Raw genomic sequence first — 19494 nt, forward strand, 5'->3', positions numbered from 1 at the left:
AGGTAAATTAGGTATAAAAATTTAGTTTGATGTGGGGTTTTTGGGGTAGTCAGGAACGGATTAATTCATTTCCCTTTATTTCTTATGGGGAAATTAACTTCGGAATGCGAGTTTTCGGAAGGCGAGGCGTCTCCAGGAACGGATTAAACTCGCATTCTGAGGTATGCCTGTATCAGATATGAGAATAAGGAACAGTAGCAGTGCAAGGACTGTACCTTGAGGTACAGAGCTTTTAACATCGCTTGGACTCGATTTTACCTGATTGACTGTTACTCTTTGTGTTCTGTTCGACAGGAAATTGAGTATCCAGCATCCTACTTTTCCAGTTATTCTCATTGATCAGAGACTTCTTTTAACAATATAAGAAAAGAAAATAATTGTTTGGAAAGAATTTATTTTCTGTGCACCAAGGGGTTGTCATATTTTAATGCAGAACAGTACAGTGGTTAAACAAAACATGCTGTTCGATTAGACCATTTCAGCAGCCCATTATCCATTTCAGTAATTTTCCTTGTATTCCCAGCTCAGCAAGCTGTTCTAGCATGATTTCCCTGTTTGCTGTATCAAAAGCTGCTGCTAGGTTGATGAAGACGGCTTGAGGGGAAGCTTCAATATGAGCGAAGTAGTCAGGAAAACAGTGTTGTGTACTGAGCCTCAGGCATAAATCCAAACAGTTGGGGAGACAGGTGCCCCTGTATACGATACGTGAGTCTGTTAAGGACAATGTGTTCAAGCACTTTACAAACACACGATGTTAGAGATATGGGCCTATAATTATCTGAGTGTGGTTTGGGGATATGAACAATAACACTCTTTGTCCAAGCATCAGGTAATACTCATTCACTTAACCCTTAAGCTGCAAAACACGTCATATGACTTTTGAGTAACTTACGCAAAAGTGCGCATCACGTCACATGACGTAATGAAGTACCGCGCAAGATTTGAATAGCCAGTGGGGGGTAGTGGGGGCCCCCCATACGGTGCCTAGGGGCTATAGTAAACAGCCGCCATTTTGAAAAAATCCAGCTCCGCCACCAACGCGTGGAAAGCCTCAGTTACCTAGAAGTCACCATGGTGAGCGCACGGCCAAACGCCTCCCGGGCACACACCACTCAATCACTTACTCAAGAGTAAATAACTAGTGAATTATTTTCTGATGGTGAGGAATGTGATATTGATAACTCTGACATTGATAAGCACTACACGCAATTGACCGATGATAGTAGCACAGAGTGAATTTGAGATACAGTCTCCTCCCATGGCGGGCCTACACGCTCACCAGTGCCTCCTCACCCAGTGTCTACTCCAATTCGTGCACGACCACACAGTTCTTGTACTTATTTAGAGTATGAGGATATTTTGGGCGACGAGTCAGAGGAAGGTGACTCTTTTTCTGCTTTTAATGAGGTGGATTCAGAACATAGTGTTACCATGCCTGTCGCTAGTGCCAGTGGTGTTACCAAGCGAGATTTTGTCGCATCAGCAGCGTCTCACCCAGCCAAGCGCCGCCGCAGGGCACCACATGAGGAACCAAGACCCTCATGTTCACGTGATATTACCTCATGTTCACATAGCACCTGTACTTTGCATAGACAGGCTTCAGCTCCTGGTACATGGTGTGCAACGATTCTTCGCCGTCGTGCCGGTGTTTCGTCTCGCAGGACACAAGGTGTACTTGTGTGGAGTGATGGTATTACAAACCTTTTCCCTGATACTGGCAAGGACATGTGTGAAATAGACTATTTTACAGCATTTAATGATGAGACGCTCATGGAATATATTGTACACCAAACGAACCTTCAAGCAGCTCTTCTCATTGGAAAAATATAACAGAATTTTCACAATTACAGCATTGGAAAAACACCACTGTAGGTGAAATGTATTTATTTTTGGCACTAAGTATGTTGATGAAACATTGTGTAAAACATATTATCTCAAATTATTGGAGCAAAGACCAGACTGTTCCAACACCTTAGTTCGGGAAATATATGTCCCAAGACAGGTTTCAGATACTCCTCAGGTGTCTTCATTTTGCAAGTAATGAAGACCGGGACAGAGATTGATAGACTTTGGAGAGTCAGGCATATTATGAATGAAGTGATTGGAAAGTACAGATATTTCAACGTACCAGCACAGAAGCTGGTGACTGACGAATCCCTTGTGCTTTTCAAAGGACGTGTTGGGTTCAAGCAGTATATTCCCTCCAAACACAACAGATTTGGATTGAAATTCGTTGTTCTTTGTGACTGTGAAACAGGATACGTGTTACACATGATTCTGTATTCTATTAGCAATGTAGACATTCCCGGTAATGACCAACATGGTTTCTCAGGTAGTGTGGTAAAGTTACTGATGGCACCATGGATGAACAAGGGCCACATTTTATACACAGATAACTACTATACAAGTCCCTTACTAGCTAGGTTCTTGATTGAAAATAGAACTGGAGTGTGTGGCACAGTAAAGCCAAGAAGACGAGAAATGCCAGTGTTTGACAATAATCTTGAAGTTGGTGACTGCCAGCTAAGAAAAAGTGATCAAATACTCTCAGTTAGGTGGAAAGACGAGAGAAGTGAACTTGCTGACAACCGTTCATGATGGTACAATGGTGAACAGTGGCAAGGTGAACCGAGTAACAAAACAACCAGTATATAAGCCAGATTGTCTTCTTGACTATAATATCAACATGCGTTTGTTGATAAACGTGACATGATGGTGGGCGCTGTCGAGTGAGTTAGGAAAACATTGAAGTGGATGAGAAAAGTGTTTTTCCATCTGGTTGACGTAAGCATGCTGAACAGCTACAATATGTATCTGGTGAAAACTGGACATAAACCAAGTTTCCGTTCGTTTGGTTTTACACTTGTGACAAAGTTACTAACAAAGTTTGGCAAAGAAATTCCTGGCATACAAAGACCCCATCATGAACCCAGTGTTGCAACATGCTGCTACACCCAGGCTCACTTACACGGAGGCCTTTTAAGCACACAGACTAAAACATTTGCCACCAGCTGGAAAGCGTGCATATAGACCAACGTGATTGCATAGTTTGTAGAACAAAAAAAAAAAAAAAGAGAGACCACAGAACCATAAACTAGTGCAAATATGGTGTGAAGTGTGTGCAGTCCCGTTGTGCGCTGTCAACTGCTTCAACGACTACCACTATCTCCAAGACTTCTAAATGTGCAATGATGTTGCAAAAACCTGTAAATAGTGAGTGGATGTGTGTAAATATAATAATGAAAAATGTGAATACATACATGGCGTAATTGAAAACATTTGTGTGTGCATTATTGTGGCACTATTAATCAGGTGTATACTTAATGTATGCAAGTTGCATTATAATTCAACATCAAGTAATATTATATGCAACACAATAAGTGAAAAAGTAAAGTTGAGTATAGTCTTTACTTAGCCAGGTCTCTGTTAAAATAATAAATGATAGTTTAGTACCTAATGCTGTGAGTAGTGCATTTATATCATCAAATTTTTTACCAAGTGATCTGACATTTTGGTTGAAAACTGATAGGCAAGTGTTATTTTGGAGTTTTTTTTTTTGTGCAAAGTTTGGTGTGTAATAGGTGCAGTAGTGATGATCAATATGGTGGTTATTGTAGATGTGTGAGAGCAGATTTAGTTGAGGATCAATATCAGCTTGCATGTAGATGCAATGGAGTCAAGATACAATAAGGCAAGCAATTACACAACAGTAAAATACTATATCTGCTGTAAATATCAAATAACTATAACAAAAACACACACAAAAAAGTCAAATAAAGATCACTGTAGTTAGACAAGAAGGATACACAAGTAAAAACAAAAATCAATAAAGATTGACAAGAATAAAGTTCAATAAGAATATGGAATTAATGAAGACAAAAAAATTACAAGGTTAATCTTAATTAATTAATACTGACTTAAATAATCATAAAGTAATATAATTTTAATGATAATTAACTATAATTAGCTTAGTTATGATCCTATAATTAATATATACTTAAGAAAAATATGACCTCAATTAATTAAATCCAATAAATGACTAATATAAATCAAAATACCATTAAATTTAAAGATAACAGAGTAAGATAATACATATGAGTAAGATTTTACTAAGATACTGAGGTAGATGCTTACATAAGTACATGGAGACTTTACTGAGATGTTAGGAACTTTTATGGATGAGAGAGCATTATTTAACCAATAGAGTGAAAGACAGCACCTTGGACAAGGTTAGGCCAGGTTAGGCTCAGACACTCATGAGATATTTTCAGTATTGACATTGGAAAGATTCTGGTTTTCAGATATGCCACAGTCATTAAAGGTCAGTAGTTGTTGGTCACACTTTATTTCCTATCTTCTTCCTGCTCTTTCCTTCTTTACAATGATCGTTCCATTCCTAGTGTAGCACTGCTTAATAACACCTGGGTTTTGTTGGTGAATTTGATGCAGTCTGTAGAGGAGGGATCCATGCTGCTTGGTAAGGCACTCATTTATATAGAGGATGGTTTTTTGCTTTGTAGCTGTTTGTATGAGGTCATACTTAGCAGCCTGATTTGCAAGTTTGATGAGCATTCACGTAATGCTGTGGGGACTGTTTTAATCTTTCCTGACAGCCGATTTGATATCAACGTAGACTTTGATCTTTAAAATAATTAAGGGCGTGAGCTACATTACAGCAGTTCTCACCTTGTAGTTCCTCTGGTAGATCCGCAGAGCTAATGATCAGAGAGTCGTGAAGTTGTTGTTGTTCTAAGGCGTCTTCAGAGGCCGCCTGGTGCATCTGGAGATTTATTTATTTTTCCAGCTTTTGAAGGATGTCGCTTTATCCTGGTTGCATTTCCCCTGGTCATAATCTTATTTATTTGCTCCATTGTGTCACTTGTGAATTGCTTGATTGTTGGTCATCGAAGATTAAAGGAGGCGGACATAGTTTGTTGTTGATGGGAGACCGTGGCTTGGAGGGCCTCAATTGCTTCCGAGGAAACTAGATTGAAACTACACAATCTACACTAGATTGTGTAGTTTCTTCAGCCATTTGTTGTCCCGCAATGGTTTGAAATTTATACAGGGAGGCATAGATTGAGTGAATTCCACAGCTTGAGTTTTGAGTTGAGTCGTTGGCAGCGGCTGGGAGAGAGGGTTGGTAACGCCAGGTGCTGTATTTACCAACACTGGCGATGATCCCAGTGTTGCCGTTGTTTCATTTGGGTCTCTTGGTAACAAGTTGAATGGGCGAGAGGCACCCCTACCTTGCTTGTTGCCAGGTTTGGACATGTTTACGGTGGTAGATACTTGATAATGTTTACAGAGGTAGATACGTGGAGATTGGTAGTGGAGGTGGGTTAAGCATATAGTGTACGCCTGGCAGCAGGGTCATACATAAACATGCACAATGAAAATTGGTTATTTATGGTTGATTACTGTTGAAGTTTCCTGTGAGTTATGGCATATTAAGTCTCCATGCACTTATCTCTTGCTAGACAGCAGTTAGGCAATGTAGTGTTGGGTGGAGACAAAATTAACCCGAATTTTCTGCCACAGTGCTAGTGTCTCCTGCCTGCATTCCCGCATAGTTATCTGGAAGAGGAAAGAATACAACCCTCTTCCCCACCCTTTCCTTTGAAGGAATAGAGGTATGAAGAAACCCCAGAGCTGGTTGATACCTGGTTGGTTGATATCTGGTTGATGGGGTTCTGGGAGTTCTTCTACTCCCCAAGCCCGGCCTGAGGCCTGGCTTGACTTGTGAGAGTTTGGTCCGCTAGGCTGTTGCTTGCAGCGACCCGCAGGCCCACATATCCACCACAGTCCGGTTGGTTCGGCACTCCTTGGAGAAAATTATCTAGTTTTCTCTTGAAGGCGTCCACGGTTGTTCCGGCAATATTTCTTAAGGTCACGGGAGGATGTTGAACAACCGTGGACCTCTGATGTTTATACAGTGTTCTCTGATTGTGCCTATGGCACCCCTGCTCTTCACTGGTTCTATTCTGCATTTTCTTCCAAAATGAAGAATCTTCATTTTGAATCAAAATGAAAATCTTCAAAAAAACTGAAGACAAAACTCACAAGAAAAACACAGAAACCACAATGGTACCCCCAGCACCAGGCCAGGCACCATGATAGGACCCCAGCACTGGGCCAGGCACCACGATAGGACCCCAGCACTGGGCCAGGCACCATGATAGGACCCCAGCACTGGGCCAGGCACCATGATAGGACCCCAGCACTGGGCCAGGCACCACGATGGGACCTCAACACCGGGCCAGGCACCATGATGGGACCCCAGCACTGGGCCAGGCACCACGATGGGACCCCAACACCGGGCCAGGCACCATGATAGGACCCCAGCACTGGGCCAGGCACCATGATAGGACCCAAGCACTGGGCCAGGCACCATGATGGGACCCCAGCACCGGGCTAGGCACCACGATGGGACCCCAGCACCAGGCCAGGCACCACGATGGGCCCTCAACACCGGGCCAGGCACCATGATAGGACCCCAGCACTGGGCCAGGCACCACGATGGGACCTCAACACCGGGCCAGGCACCATGATGGGACCCCAGCACTGGGCCAGGCACCACGATGGGACCCCAACACCAGGCCAGGCACCATGATAGGACCCCAGCACTGGGCCAGGCACCATGATGGGACCCCAGCACTGGGCCAGGCACCATGATAGGACCCCAGCACTGGGCCAGGCACCATGATAGGACCCCAGCACTGGGCCAGGCACCACGATGGGACCCCAGCACCGGGCCAGGCACCATGATGGGACCCCAGCACCGGGCCAGGCACCTGAGCCAGGCCATCTACCCAAAATGGGATGAGACACAAACTCCAGAAACCTGCTGCGAGCCATACCCAATTGTCTGAGTGTCAAACAAGAAAGCCCCTGAACCCCAGGATGCACTACACAAAATATCTTTGGATGGTTGCCAGTATATGGATAGTCACCAGTAACTGGACAATTGCCAGTGACCAGTCACCAATGTCTGGTTACTAGCATCTGGATGGTCACCAATATCTGGATGGTCACCAGTATCTAGAGGGTCACCAATATCTGGATGGTCACCAGTACCTGGATGGTCACCAGTACCTGGATGGTCATCAGTATCTGGATGGTCACCAATATCTGGATGGTCACCAATATCTGGATGGTCACCAGTATCTGGATGGCCACCAATATCTGGATGGTCACCAATATCTGGATGGTCACCAATATCTGGATGGTCATCAGTATCTGGATGGTCACCAATATCTGGATGGTCACCAGTATCTGGATGGTCACCAATATCTGGATGGTCACCAATATCTGGATGGTCACCAGTATCTGGATGGTCACCAATATCTGGATGGTCACCAATATCTGGATGGTCACCAGTATCTGGATGGTCACCAATATCTGGATGGTCACCAATATCTGGATGGTCACCAGTATCTGGATGGTCACCAATATCTGGATGGTCACCAATATCTGGATGGTCACCAGTATCTGGATGGTCACCAATATCTGGATGGTCACCAATATCTGGATGGTCACCAGTATCTGGATGGTCACCAATATCTGGATGGTCACCAGTATCTGGATGGTCACCAGTATCTGGATGGTCACCAATATCTGGAGGGTCACCAATATCTGGATGGTCACCAGTATCTGGATGGTCACCAGTATCTGGATGGTCACCAGTATCTGGATGGTCACCATTATCTGGATGGTCATCAGTATCTGGATGGCCACCAATATCTGGATGGTCACCAATATCTGGATGGTCACCAATATCTGGATGGTCATCAGTATCTGGATGGTCACCAATATCTGGATGGTCACCAATATCTGGAGGGTCACCAATATCTGGATGGTCACCAATATCTGGATGGTCACCAATATCTGGATGGTCACCATTATCTGGATGGTCATCAGTATCTGGATGGCCACCAATATCTGGATGGTCACCAATATCTGGATGGTCACCAATATCTGGATGGTCATCAGTATCTGGATGATCACCAATATCTGGATGGTCACCAATATCTGGATGGTCATCAGTATCTGGATGGTCACCATTATCTAGAGGGTCACCATTATCTAGAGGGTCACCAATATCTGGATGGTCACCATTATCTAGAGGGTCACCATTATCTAGAGGGTCACCATTATCTAGAGGGTCACCAGTATCTAGAGGGTCACCAATATCTGGATGGTCACCAATATCTGGATGGTCACCAATATCTGGATGGTCACCAGTATCTGGATGGTCAGCAGTATCTGGATGGTCACCATTATCTGGATGGTCACCAGTATCTAGAGGGGCACCAATATCTGGATGGTCACCAATATCTGGATGGTCACCATTATATTAGATATTAGGTCACTGCACACTCTCTCTTGTGTACTCTATATATTTAAAACTCTGAATTGTAATGTCAATCCTGACCTTCAACGCTTCCTAGAAGGTTGTAACAGAACTCATGGGCACCACACCAGAAACAAATACCTATTTGATATTCCAAGAGTAAGACTTAATCAAACTAGGAATGCTCTACAAATCAAGGGACCCAGAACGTGGAATGACCTTCCCAATCATGTCGAAGATTGTACCTCTCTCAACCAGTTTAAGATGAAAACTAAGTACTACCTAATTAACTCCATGTAACCTACCTTACTTCTAAATGTCAACCCATGTCTTACTAGTTAAAAAAAAAAATGCTGTTTGTTGATCAACTTCTATATTGGCTATTTTCTACCATTTTCCCCTCTTTTTTATCTTTTTTATTTTTTTTCTTTCAATGCAATTTATACTTTAAGCTCAATTACTATTAAGTTTTAGTCTAAGTGGTTTTCCCCACCTCACCTTGCCTGAAACACTATACGTACTAGTGGCTTTAGGTATTGTATGTACTACCTCTATCTTTATATCAAACACAATGTTTGTACTGTAACTCTGCAACTATGTATGTACTTTCCTAAATAAATTATTATTATTATCTAGAGGGTCACCAGTATCTAGAGGGTCACCATTATCTAGAGGGTCACAGTATCTAGAGGGTCACCATTATCTAGAGGGTCACAGTATCTAGAGGGTCACAGTATCTAGAGGGTCACAGTATCTAGAGGGTCACAGTATCTAGAGGGTCACCAGTATCTAGAGGGTCACCATTATCTAGAGGGTCACAGTATCTAGAGGGTCACAGTATCTAGAGGGTCACCATTATCTAGAGGGTCACAGTATCTAGAGGGTCACAGTATCTAGAGGGTCACAGTATCTAGAGGGTCACAGTATCTAGAGGGTCATCAGTATCTAGAGGGTCACAGTATCTAGAGGGTCACCAGTATCTAGAGGGTCACAGTATCTAGAGGGTCACCAGTATCTAGAGGGTCACCATTATCTAGAGGGTCACAGTATCTAGAGGGTCACAGTATCTAGAGGGTCACAGTATCTAGAGGGTCACCATTATCTAGAGGGTCACAGTATCTAGAGGGTCACAGTATCTAGAGGGTCACAGTATCTAGAGGGTCACCATTATCTAGAGGGTCACAGTATCTAGAGGGTCACCAGTATCTAGAGGGTCACCAGTATCTAGAGGGTCACCAGTATCTAGAGGGTCACAGTATCTAGAGGGTCACCATTATCTAGAGGGTCACAGTATCTAGAGGGTCACAGTATCTAGAGGGTCACAGTATCTAGAGGGTCACAGTATCTAGAGGGTCACCAGTATCTAGAGGGTCACCATTATCTAGAGGGTCACAGTATCTAGAGGGTCACCATTATCTAGAGGGTCACAGTATCTAGAGGATCACAGTATCTAGAGGGTCACAGTATCTAGAGGGTCATCAGTATCTAGAGGGTCACAGTATCTAGAGGGTCACCAGTATCTAGAGGGTCACAGTATCTAGAGGGTCACCAGTATCTAGAGGGTCACCATTATCTAGAGGGTCACAGTATCTAGAGGGTCACAGTATCTAGAGGGTCACAGTATCTAGAGGGTCACAGTATCTAGAGGGTCACCATTATCTAGAGGGTCACAGTATCTAGAGGGTCACAGTATCTAGAGGGTCACAGTATCTAGAGGGTCACCATTATCTAGAGGGTCACAGTATCTAGAGGGTCACCAGTATCTAGAGGGTCACCAGTATCTAGAGGGTCACCAGTATCTAGAGGGTCACAGTATCTAGAGGGTCACAGTATCTAGAGGGTCACCATTATCTAGAGGGTCACAGTATCTAGATGGTCACAGTATCTAGAGGGTCACAGTATCTAGAGGGTCACCATTATCTAGAGGGTCACAGTATCTAGAGGGTCACAGTATCTAGAGGGTCACAGTATCTAGAGGGTCACCATTATCTAGAGGGTCACAGTATCTAGAGGGTCACAGTATCTAGAGGGTCACAGTATCTAGAGGGTCACCATTATGTAGAGGGTCACCAGTATCTAGAGGGTCACCAGTATCTAGAGGGTCACAGTATCTAGAGGGTCACAGTATCTAGAGGGTCACAGTATCTAGAGGGTCACCATTATCTAGAGGGTCACAGTATCTAGAGGGTCACAGTATCTAGAGGGTCACAGTATCTAGAGGGTCACCATTATCTAGAGGGTCACAGTATCTAGAGGGTCACAGTATCTAGAGGGTCACTGTATCTAGAGGGTCACAGTATCTAGAGGGTCACAGTACCTAGAGGGTCACAGTACCTAGAGGGTCACAGTACCTAGAGGGTCACAGTATCTAGAGGGTCACAGTATCTAGAGGGTCACAGTATCTAGAGGGTCACAGTATCTAGAGGGTCACAGTATCTAGAGGGTCACAGTATCTAGAGGGTCACCATTATCTAGAGGGTCACAGTATCTAGAGGGTCACCATTATCTAGAGGGTCACCAGTATCTAGAGGGTCACAGTATCTAGAGGGTCACAGTATCTAGAGAGTCACAGTACCTAGAGGGTCACAGTATCTAGAGGGTCACAGTATCTAGAGGGTCACAGTACCTAGAGGGTCACAGTATCTAGAGGGTCACAGTACCTAGAGGGTCACAGTATCTAGAGGGTCATCAGTATCTAGAGGTCACAGTATCTAGAGAGTCACAGTACCTAGAGGGTCACAGTATCTAGAGAGTCACAGTACCTAGAGGGTCACAGTACCTAGAGGGTCACAGTATCTAGAGGGTCACAGTATCTAGAGGGTCACCATTATCTAGAGGGTCACAGTATCTAGAGGGTCACAGTATCTAGAGGGTCACCAGTATCTAGAGGGTCACAGTATCTAGAGGGTCACCAGTATCTAGAGGGTCACCATTATCTAGAGGGTCACAGTATCTAGAGGGTCACAGTATCTAGAGGGTCACAGTATCTAGAGGGTCACAGTATCTAGAGGGTCACCATTATCTAGAGGGTCACAGTATCTAGAGGGTCACAGTATCTAGAGGGTCACAGTATCTAGAGGGTCACCATTATCTAGAGGGTCACAGTATCTAGAGGGTCACCAGTATCTAGAGGGTCACCAGTATCTAGAGGGTCACCAGTATCTAGAGGGTCACCAGTATCTAGAGGGTCACAGTATCTAGAGGGTCACAGTATCTAGAGGGTCACCATTATCTAGAGGGTCACAGTATCTAGAGGGTCACAGTATCTAGAGGGTCACCAGTATCTAGAGGGTCACAGTATCTAGAGGGTCACCAGTATCTAGAGGGTCACCATTATCTAGAGGGTCACAGTATCTAGAGGTCACAGTATCTAGAGAGTCACAGTACCTAGAGGGTCACAGTATCTAGAGAGTCACAGTACCTAGAGGATCACAGTACCTAGAGGGTCACAGTATCTAGAGGGTCACAGTATCTAGAGGGTCACAGTATCATGACAGTTGCCAGTAACTAAACAGCTGCCAGTAACTGAACAGTTGCCAGTAACTGAACAGCTGCCAGTAACTGAACAGTTGCCAGTAACTGAACAGTTGCCAGTAACTGAACAGCTGCCAGTAACTGAACAGTTGCCAGTAACTGAACAGTTGCCAGTAACTGAACAGTTGCCAGTAACTGAACAGTTGCCAGTAACTGAACAGCTGCCAGTAACTGAACAGCTGCCAGTAACTGAACAGCTGCCAGTAACTGAACAGTTGCCAGTAACTGAACAGTTGCCAGTAACTGAACAGTTGCCAGTAACTGAACAGTTGCCAGTAACTGAACAGTTGCCAGTAACTGAACAGCTGCCAGTAACTGAACAGCTGCCAGTAACTGAACAGCTGCCAGTAACTGAACAGCTGCCAGTAACTGAACAGTTGCCAGTAACTAAACAGCTGCCAGTAACTGAACAGCTGCCAGTAACTGAACAGTTGCCAGTAACTGAACAGCTGCCAGTAACTGAACAGCTGCCAGTAACTGAACAGTTGCCAGTAACTGAACAGCTGCCAGTAACTGAACAGTTGCCAGTAACTGAACAGTTGCCAGTAACTGAACAGCTGCCAGTAACTAAACAGCTGCCAGTAACTAAACAGCTGCCAGTAACTGAACAGCTGCCAGTAACTGAACAGTTGCCAGTAACTGAACAGTTGCCAGTAACTAAACAGCTGCCAGTAACTAAACAGTTGCCAGTAAGTAAACAGTTGCCAGTAACTAAACAGTTGCCAGTAAGTAAACAGTTGCCAGTAACTAAACAGTTGCCAGTAACTGAACAGTTGCCAGTAACTGAACAGCTGCCAGTAACTGAACAGTTGCCAGTAACTGAACAGTTGCCAGTAACTAAACAGCTGCCAGTAACTAAACAGCTGCCAGTAACTGAACAGCTGCCAGTAACTGAACAGTTGCCAGTAACTGAACAGTTGCCAGTAACTAAACAGTTGCCAGTAAGTAAACAGTTGCCAGTAACTAAACAGTTGCCAGTAACTGAACAGTTGCCAGTAACTGAACAGTTGCCAGTAACTGAACAGCTGCCAGTAACTGAACAGTTGCCAGTAACTAAACAGCTGCCAGTAACTAAACAGCTGCCAGTAACTGAACAGCTGCCAGTAACTGAACAGTTGCCAGTAACTAAACAGCTGCCAGTAACTGAACAGTTGCCAGTAACTGAACAGTTGCCAGTAACTAAACAGTTGCCAGTAACTGAACAGTTGCCAGTAACTGAACAGTTGCCAGTAACTGAACAGCTGCCAGTAACTGAACAGTTGCCAGTAACTGAACAGTTGCCAGTAACTAAACAATTGCCAGTAACTGAACAGTTGCCAGTAACTGAACAGTTGCCAGTAACTAAACAGTTGCCAGTAACTGAACAGTTGCCAGTAACTGAACAGTTGCCAGTAACTGAACAGCTGCCAGTAACTAAACAGTTGCCAGTAACTAAACAGTTGCCAGTAACTAAACAGTTGCCAGTAACTAAACAGCTGCCAGTAACTGAACAGCTGCCAGTAACTGAACAGCTGCCAGTAACTGAACAGTTGACAGTAACTAAACAGTTGCCAGTAACTGAACAGTTGCCAGTAACTGAACAGCTGCCAGTAACTAAACAGCTGCCAGTAACTGAACAGTTGCCAGTAACTAAACAGCTGCCAGTAACTAAACAGCTTCCAGTAACTGAACAGTTGCCAGTATTTGAAAGATTGCCACAATTTGGACAGTCACCAGTCAATTGTCACCAGACAATTACCATATCTGAACAGGTCCCAGTATCCGGACAGTTGCCATATCTGGACAGGTGCTAGCATCTGAAAGGTTACCATTATCTGGACAGTCACCAGTAACCAGACAGTTGCCAGAAACTGGATATCTGCCATTAACCAGACAGTTTCCAGTACCTGGATGGCCACCAATATCCAGATGGTTTCTAGTACCTGAATGGCCACCAATATCCAGATGGTTTCTAGTACCTGAATGGCAACCAATATCCAGATGGTTTCCAGTACCTGAATGGCAACCAATATCCAGATGGTTTCCAGTACCTGAATGGCAACCAATATCCAGATGGTTTCCAGTACCTGAATGGTCACCAATATCCAGATGGTTTCCAGTACCTGAATGGCCACCAATATCCAGATGGTTTCCAGTACCTGAATGGTCACCAATATCCAGATGGTTTCCAGTACCTGAATGGTCACCAATATCCTGACAGTTACCACTACCCAGCCGCCAGCATCCGGATGGTCGCTAATATTTGGATAGTCACCAATATCTGGAAGGTCATCAGTATTTGGACATTTGTCTGTATCTTTCTCGGTTAATCAGCAGAGGCAGTACCCTCACTTTCCAGGTCGATGATTAGATCAATATAGTCCAAACACTAACAATTTGATAAGTCAATGTCCAAGCCCCAGCAATTCCATAGGCCTATGTCCATACGCCAACACTTGCATAGGCCTATGTATGACAATGGTGGAGCATACAGCACTCAAGTACTTATGGTGGATGATGAGAGTGCGAGGAACAAAGACCTAGATTCACGAAGCTCCATGTATTTCTTCGTAAGTAGGTTTGCTACGAAGGTTCCTAAGTGCCAGCTAAGAACGCGCCAAAGGGCGATTCAGAGAAGTAAACTTACGAAGATTTCTAAGTAGTTCACTTAGGTCTTGCTAGATGTCACTACGATTTTAGTTTGGCCAATCAGAGAGAAGGTAACATTTTTCATCTTACAGTTATAGCCAATCACGACGCTGCCATATCAGAGTTTATCAGTGACCACTTGCGACATATTTACGTCAAATGTTCTTATAAAATTAGTATATTTCGAAGTAAAACAATGTTTTTTCAACTTGTACAGTCAGCACCGACATTGTAGTATACAAATATGTTACATTTTTTGTTTACCTACATACTTCTACGAGATAAGTGTATAGCTCCCCTTCTCGCTCCCAAGACTTGAAGAGCGATGGTATCTATTTACGTATATATTTACCTAAATTTACCCAAGGGCCACTATCTAGTGGCCTCGACGAGGACAAAAAGCCGGGGGCTTGTTAAGTCCCGCTAATTGTCCTAATGATATTTTCTAGCTGGATTTTGGCAGGTACGGCTTCAGCGGGTAGGCAGTTCCATGGGTTTTAACCATCTGGGTAAAAAAAACATATTTTTTCAGTCTTACTTGGGAGGACATACTCTCCAACACTATATCTGTGATTGCCCTGTTACAGTATCAGTGACTTCATACCAGATGATATGAGGCACTTTGAGCTCTGTAATTACTTCATACACTCAGGAATATTGGAAGATATTCTTGTGCTGTACCCAGATTTTGTCAGTGGGAGCTAATAGATCAGCCTTAAGTATTTTGTTCTCTCCTGATTCCATGTATGACTGGCCGTCCTGTGAGGTGAGGATGTTGGATGAGTTTGTAGCTGGTTTTTTATCTAGACTATTTATTTATTATTATTATTTATTAATATATATATAAGAAGGTACATTGGGATTGTGAGGCTACATAGCATAGTGATTACATTCTTGTAAAGCCACTAGTACGTGCAGCGTTTCGGGCAGGTCCTTAATCTAACGTAAATACTAGCAAAATTTATAAAAATGATAACAGGTAATGTTATCTGTTAGTCAGGTAAGAAAACAAAGAAAAAAAGATGAGAGAAATTAGAAAGTATATTAAAGCACATAGGTAGCTCAAATTGATTGCATTGACAGCTTGAATGATAGTTTAACAAAAATTACAAGGCACAATACACCATATTGCTAGCACTGAAAAGAAGACAGCAATGATCACAAAGGTAATATTGTTTGGATTAAGTACATAAAGATTGGGAGATTGGGTAACACTAGATACAGACCAAATTTAAAGCACAGTGTAGGAAACTATGAAGATGAAATTAGGTACTTTTTGGTTTTGTTTTTGAATGAGGCAAAAGTCTGACAGCTTTTCAATTCATTAGGGAGTGAGTTCCATAGACTAGGTCCCTTTATTTGCATAGAGTGTTTACACATATTAAGTTTGACTCTGGGGATATCAAGGAGATATTTATTTCTGGTGTGGTGATAATGGGTCCTATTACATCTGTCCAGGGAGAGTTTCAGAGAATGGACTATATGGTCCTTCATACAGAATAGGGAAGCAGCACATTGCTGTGTATGCCTAAGCATGTTAAAAAAATACATTGTTTGAGAGGAGTCTTGTAGAAACTAGTAAGAGTACTGTAGTTATAATATAATGTTTCCATGATTCAGTGCTTACCTCTTGTGAAAATCGTGAAGTTATTGTTTAGTCAGAGCTGATTTGTTTTTTGTATTGAGGCAGGTATTTTCTCCCCTGATTCCATGTATGACTAACCATCCTGTGAGATGGGAGTATTAGATGAACTTATAGCTAGTTTTTTATCTACACTGTGTAATCTTCCATATAGAATAGGGTAGCAGCACATTGCTATGTATACCTAAGCTTCTTAATACAAAAATATCAGTAATAAAGATTTTAAATTATAGTTTGTGTTATTACCAATATTATCCTTATTAAATCATGTTAACCATGGATCATTAAGATCTCATGTTGATATGTAATACAGAAGTCATATTTCTTTTGAATCATTCATTAAATTGTGCATTATGTCTCAATTTTTCACTTCTTTGGATATACTGTACTGTATAGTACAAAAAGATAGAATACAAATAACCAGTAATATTTCTTTCATTATATTTTTTATTTAACTACATCAATATTTTTACGGCTGACAGGATTTGTTTCTCACAGGTGCATTATTTGTTAAAAAAAAATTAGGTTTATTGCTACACACAATGGTGCTACATAGCCTTCCCAGCTTGGTGCCTTCTTTTGATAATTACTTACTGATTGTTACACAGCCAAATTGTGTAACAGGAAGAGGTCTTGGACACAAATTTGTTCCATGCTAAATGTAGAGGAATCAGCTGAGCATTCCTCAAATAAAATAGGCTGCCTCAGTTTATAAGGTAAATAAAATAAACATTCCTCAAATAAGTAGCTGCCTCACCTCACTGCCTTAATGCTACATAGCCTTCCCGACATGGTGCCTTCTTTTAATAATTACTGGTTCCACACACCCAAATTGTGTAACAGGAAGAGGAACCCTACTTCCCTCTCTCTTTTTTTAATAGTCCATATAGTCATAATTATAGGTTTAATTATTCAATGAGAAAAGTTTTTGAAGTTTTTACCCTAACCTAACATCTTTGTGCAGGATATTTTTCTTTTGTCTCACCCAGATTTAATTTCAAAATAAAACCAAACAAAATAAATTAAATGTGTATGTATAGCTAAGGTACACCCTTACTGATTACTAGGTGAACAGGGGCATTTGGTGATAGTAAATGCTCCCATCAGGCAGGGCTCATAACCTTCTCTCATATTTCATGTTCACCAGTGTTTATTTACTTAATAACTACTGGTATAATATCTTGCTATTATAAAACTAATTCTACTATCATAAAAGACATATTTACTTCAAGTTTCAAGCAGAGAATGCATATATAACTAACACGAAGGACTCCTCTTCACGAGATTCACCAACTAATAATCTTTTGTTTATATTAAAATCGATCCCAGTGTTATGTAGTAGAGAAAAATTGAGTTATATCCAGTTACGAGTGGTCGACAGTACACTTACAAGCAAACCAAAAAGTACCTAACTTCATCTTCTTAGTTTCCTACACTGAGCTTTAAATTTGCTCTGTACCTAGTGTTACCCAATCTCCTAATTTTTATGTAATATCAAACAACCTTATCATTGTGTTCATTGCTGTCTTCTTTTATGTGCTAGCCATATGCTGTATTGTGACTACCAATTTTTGTCAACTACCATTCAAGCTGTCATTGCAATCAATCTTAGCTACCTATGTGCTTTAATTTACTGTACCTACAATTTTCTCTCATCTTTTTTTTCATTCCATGTAACTGTTATCATTTTTTTGTCTATAAATTTTGCAAGCATTTACCTCCTTAAAATTTTCTTAGATTAAGGACCTGCCCGAAACGCTGCGCGTGCTAGTGGCTTTACAAGACTGTAATTACCATATTTGTATCCTCACATTCCTTATGTACATTCTTGTATATGCATAAATAAATAAATAAATAAATAAACTTGATGACGGACCAAAGTTACGAAGGTTTCGGTCCGTCTAATTACCACAAGCTACACAAGCTTCAGAAAGCTTCAGAAAGCTTATGTTAGTAATGAATAAATATGATATATTTACTCATTATAATGTTGGTGCTGAATGTACAACACGAAAAAACATAATTTTAATCTGAAAAAGTATCTTTTTATAAAGAAATTAGGCGAAAATAAAAAGCTGGTGACGCCAAATCAAGTCGACGATCCAAGCATCGGTTAGGTTAGGTTAGGTTTGGTTTGGTTAGGTTAGGTTAGGTCAGCGTAACCTAACATATCATATTTATTCATTACTAATGTATTTTTAGGAAGCTTTCTGAAGCTTGTGTAGCTTGTGGTAATTAGACGGACCCCGAAGGTTTTTCTTCTTAGTATAGCTACCTGAATACCGACGTAGTCGCCAAGAAGAAAAACATTGGTAGCTAAGAAGAAAAACATTGGTAGCTAAGAAAAACATTGGTAGCTAAGAAGAAAAACATTGGTAGCTAAGAAGAAAAACATTGGTAGCTAAGAAGAAAAACATTGGTAGCTAAGAAAAACATTGGTAGCTAAGAAGAAAAACATTGGTAGCTAAGAAGAAAAACATTGGTAGCTAAGAAGAAAAACATTGGTAGCTAAGAAGAAAACCATTGCTAAGTACCTTGGTGAATGTGGCCCAAGGTGGTCAGGTGGAGCCAGTGACTCCTTTCTTCAACAGTTTTGTCTCTTCCTCGTGGTATATCCTCAATGTCTTCAGTGGTGTGCCCTCACCACACACTTACACTGCCACAACTGTCTTGTGAGTATTGTGGGAGGGACAATTTGGCGGGTATTTTGGACACAGGAGACCGTCTTTAAGATAGGCGAGGAGCGTCAGTGTTATCTCACGGGTCGTGTACACGTCCAATAGTGGAACCTTTGTTGTGATGACGTCACTCGCTCGCTTCCCCGCCACCTTCCTTCTTCAATTTTTATTTATTTATTTTATTTATTTATTTATTTATTTATTTATATATATACAAGAAGGTACATTGGGTTTGAGAGAATACATTGGATAGTACAGTATTTACATTCTTGTAAAGCCACTAGTACGCGCAGCGTTTCGGGCAGGTCCTTAATCTAGCAGATAATTTTAAGTAGGTAATTTCAATCAGAATTGATAAATGAAAGATACATTACAAGAGAAAAATGAGATGAGAGAGATAAGTAAGTATATTAAAGCACATTGTTATATTAAAGCTCTGATTGGTTACATTGACAGCTTGATTAGTAATTTAAACAAGGTTAATAGACACCATACAGCAGATTGACAGCACATATAAGACAGCAATGATCACAATGGTAAAGATGTTCAAATTGGGAACATAAAGATTGGGAGACTGGGTAGCAAAAGATACAGATAACAAGATTTATAAACACCATACAACAGATTGGCAGCACATATAAGAAAACAGCAATGATCTC

General features: G+C 41.8%; 1 protein-coding gene across 1 annotated transcript in view; it reads right to left on the minus strand.

Moving 5' to 3' along the window:
- LOC123752485 (tripartite motif-containing protein 3-like) overlaps positions 1–18794 on the minus strand; it is a 230595-nt gene extending 211801 nt beyond the window's left edge. The window contains exon 1 of the mRNA XM_069324617.1: positions 18692–18794. The gene's annotated coding sequence lies outside the window, so the exon portion shown is untranslated. The remainder of the gene's footprint in view (positions 1–18691) is intronic.
- Positions 18795–19494: the final 700 nt, after the last annotated feature.

This window comes from Procambarus clarkii, chromosome 14 (assembly GCF_040958095.1).
Source record: "Procambarus clarkii isolate CNS0578487 chromosome 14, FALCON_Pclarkii_2.0, whole genome shotgun sequence".
Lineage (NCBI taxonomy): Eukaryota > Metazoa > Arthropoda > Malacostraca > Decapoda > Cambaridae > Procambarus > Procambarus clarkii.